The sequence below is a fragment of the Cornus florida genome, unplaced genomic scaffold, assembly GCF_030987335.1.
Source record: "Cornus florida cultivar Cherokee Brave unplaced genomic scaffold, ASM3098733v1 CherokeeBrave_3.0.0_Hap2_Chr02, whole genome shotgun sequence".
Taxonomy (NCBI): Eukaryota; Viridiplantae; Streptophyta; class Magnoliopsida; order Cornales; family Cornaceae; genus Cornus; species Cornus florida.
Window position 1 is genome coordinate 90,607,381 of NW_026775572.1, and position 4,439 is coordinate 90,611,819.

Sequence of the window (4,439 nt, forward strand, 5' to 3'; positions counted from 1 at the left end):
TTCATAGTTTTTAGTAGGGGTGGCAATACTTTTTGATTATACTGTTTTTATTGATGTTAAATGTACTCGGTTGTAATATTCTTTTGGATTTGGGTATACAGTTTGTCTTTATTTTGTTTTGTTTTACATATGTGACTGACTTTTATTAGAGTTGTATTTTTGCGGTCAGAATTCTAAAATCCAATTCGTGAAAATAAAATTAAAATTTAATTCAAAAATTCTTAAAATTGGACTATTTCTTTTATTACTATAAATATTTATAATAATTAATTTAATTTACACAAATATTTATGCTTAAATCTGAGCTTAAAGTTCAGATCTCCCTTCAAAGTGATCCTATAGACAAAAACATTTATATATAGGATCACTTTGAAGGAAGATCAACTTTAAGTTCAGATTTAAGCATAAATAAGAGCCTCATACCCAATATTACTTTTGATTATTTGGCAATGCGTGGTGTGACTTTTGAAGTTGAAATCCAACGGCTCCCCAACAGTCCACATTTGTGTAACCGATAGTCAAATTCGAGGCCCGCATGTACTGTCTACCTCAAAAACTCATTACTCAACAGTGGTTTCCACCCGTTAACAATTACATAATAGATTTATAAAAAATAAAATAATTTACAGAAAAGAAAAACAGTTGTATTGAAGATGGTAAATTCACGTCACGTCGTGTCTAGCGATTTTAAACGTTAATTTGTAGGGTTTATCAGATATACCTTGTGTTATATTTGTACTCAATTGGTAAAATGTAAATACATTGGTTCTGTTAAACTAGTAATTTGGTGTCTAGTGATGATTTATAGTATTTTTTTAAAGTAAGGATAGGGATGGCAATTTATCCAGTAGGGATGGGTACCCGCCCCATTTATAACGGTTTCGGGGACCATTTAGTCTATGTAGGCGGAGATGATTTATATTAATTAAAACTCGCGCAGGTTCGGGACGGGGCGCCCCGCCCCGCCCCTTTTAGGTAGTTAAATTACCCTTATTTTATTAGTATAAAAAGTAACTTGGTAAAATTGGCGCAATTTGAGAGCCTGACTATCATTATATACGAGAGGAAAATTACAAATATGGAAAGAGAATAAAATCAAATCAAAATAAAAATAAATCCCTAAACATTAGCCTATAATGAAGACCTAATAAATTTGTCAGAATTATTGAGTCAACTTATAGATATGATTTATAACACTCCCCCTCAAGTTGGAGCAAATATGTTGACCAAGCCCAATTGACTATGGAAGACCGGAGAAGAGAAAGCCCGACAGACTTTATGAACACATCTACAGTCTGTTCTGAAGAGGGAACAAAAATAGGATTAATGATACCTGATTGAACCTTCTCTCGAATAAAGTGAATGTATACATCAATATGTTTCGACCTTTCATGTAAAGACAGAATCTGAAGCAAGCATAATGGCTGATTTATTGTCACAAAACAGCCTTAAAGAACCTTTTTCTACAGCACCCAATTCTCCCAAAATTGATTGAAGCCAAAGGAGTTCACAAGTATCTTGAGCCATAGCTCGGTATTCAGCTTTAGCAGAGAATCTGGAGACAACAGCTTGCTTCTTACTCTTCCATGATATGAGACGATTACTGTAGAAAGTACAGAAGCCAGAGGTAGAACTTCTATCTATCTTACTGTAATGACCCGGTCATTTTTCTTCCTTTCTTTTTTCGGTGAATTCTTTTTTTCTCGTCTTTTCCCTTTTTTGTCTTTTTCCTATTTCGTCTTTTTCCCGTTTATCATTTTCTTTACATAACCTCACTTTTTGTGCTCAGATTTGATTTCGGCTTTACATGCATCCACGATATTTGATTTCCATGACATTTGTATTTTTACTTTTGTAGAAAATACATTCTAGTTGCTTATTTTTTTCGTAAAGGGCATGGATGCATACTTTCTTATAAATATTCTTGATTTTTGGGGTTTTAGTGTAATTATGTAAAATAATTAGTTTTCGTCTTAGGTACCATTTTGTAATTTAATTTGGGAGATATTTTGGAAAATAACTTTTTTTGCAATTTTTGATAAATGTGACAAGTGTCACATTCTCATGGTGCCACTTGTTGGCATTGGGGTAGAGTGGTTTGAAAGCATGATCTCTTGACATTTGAAGGGTGGAGATTCATCTACTTATTAGCCTAAGATTGGTACACTTGTTGGCTTAGATGGTTGACAAGTGTAAACTTGAGATTAAGCTTAGGAAGGAGCCTTAGATTTGTGACAAGTGTAGGCTGATAAATTAGTCTTGCATTGTGTGTGTGTAAGAGGTAGTGTAAGAGCACATAGTGAGTGGAGGAATACTAGATCCTCCACTCACCATTTTTCACTTCATTTTTTTCATTTCACTTGCTCTCAAAACCCTAACCTAGCCACCATTGAAGGAAAAACTTGGTTTAGAACTTTGACTTCATTTTTTGCCTCCTTCCATTCACCTTAGACCATAAACCTTGGAAGATAAAAGTTTCCTCTCACTCTCCTCTTCATTAACCCTAGACTTTTCATCCATTTTGTGTTTGGTTGCTTTGGATTATAGAGATTCAATTTTTTATTGAGGTAGGGGTGATAGTATATTTATAATTTAAGTGTTTTAAAATCATTTGGGGTTTAATATATATTGTGTACATGCTTTTAATATGATAGTCTTACATATTATAGGAAACCCTCACTTTTGACTTAAGGTTTATTGATATAAGCATGTATGATATGCATATATCTTGTGTAGAAGAATTACATGATTTTGTAGTGTGCTAAATTCTAGTATCTTCACATGTGGCAGTGATATAGAACTCTAGTAGAATTATTGATGTTATATGCAAGTCTTGTTAACTTGAATTGCTATAAATATTGTGATGATAATTTTATACTCTTATTGATTACTATTTGTAATTATCTTAGGAGTTTATTGCTAAAATGTTAAGATTTAGAAGATAAAGCTTATTGTTGAGGCATGATTTAAATTGATAAGTTAGTGATATTGTTTTGTGCATTATATCATAATGAGAATTGTCATTTATTATGCCATTTTAGACTTGGAACCCTAAGACATGGTTTGTGTGGTTTCAAAAATACTTGTGCATGGAAGGTGGTTTACATGCCTTAAATTATGGTATATAAGTTTTGAACTTGATATATTTTGGATTCTCTTGGGACATTGTTACAAGTGACATGGCTAGAGTTTGGCTCTAGTGCGAGAGGTATGAGTTCTCCCTAATTGAGATATACACTAGGGTGGTCTTCCCAGCGGGTTAATGCCCGGAATAACCGTATTGATCTTGGTTTACCCTGAGACGTGATGTCCAAGTCTTCCACTAATTGATTTCGCATTCAATTCCAAGTTGACAACCAATGCTTAATTGTAACTTGTAATTTTTGTTATTTGTGAATTGATGTTGTTAAGTACATTGATGTTGATATGTGTTGTTAAAAGAATCATTTAAGTTAGCTTAAGATGATCCCTTAGAACACCTTAAACATAGACGTTAAGTGGAATGCTCCTTTGTATTCGTCTATATTGATCTTACAATGATATTGAAACTTTAGGGTATACGCATATGCTTCTTCCTACGAATAACTTGATTACTCACCCTAGTTGTGTGGGTTATTTTACAGGTAAGGAGACAATGTTTTTGGATGCTCATCATCCTTAGAAGCTCATGAGCTACTTGAAGCATTTTTGTATATGGATATGCACTTGTTTAGCATGCTTTATTTTGGATGATATATTTTGTATACCATGGATGTATGGTATTTTAGAAGCTAAGATGGCTTCCTTCTTGTAATGTGTATCTAAGTACATTTGGAAATGTTCATTTTGCATGTATGACATAAGGCCAAGGGTCATTAACTTGAAAGGTTACAAGTATGTTTTCTTTAAAACTAAAGTATTGCCATTATAGCTTATTTGTCAGAATTTGGGGTTTAGTATGCCAAAACTTGTAAATGTATTGTAATGAGGCCACAGGCCATTGTAGCACATCTATTTTATCATATTACATACACTTGTATGTTCACTTTGGCAAACAATACCCTTCTTGATGAAACAAAAACTTAAGGTTGCATTTTTTTGAGTTTTTACCCTATTCTGTTCCAGGGGAATTTCGGGTATTTCACAATGTGTTTTTTTTCATTTTCACCCGCGTTGCCGAGTAGAAAACTTGATTTCTAGGGGGGGAGGGGGGGGTTCTTCTTTTTGTTATTCCAGAAAATGTCATCTTGGCCCTCAAAATTCTATTTTTTTTTCTTCTAAAAAACCCCTACTACCAGGTTTTTGTTGAACTTTCTGTTTTTTGCTTCCTAACCGGTTAGAAGGGATCTCGTAACCGGTTACATGAGCGTGGGCAGAATACTGAACTCACTATTTTTGACTCCTAATCGGTTAGATGACCTAGGGTTGACTATTTTGATCTTTTTGCCCTTTTTTCTTCT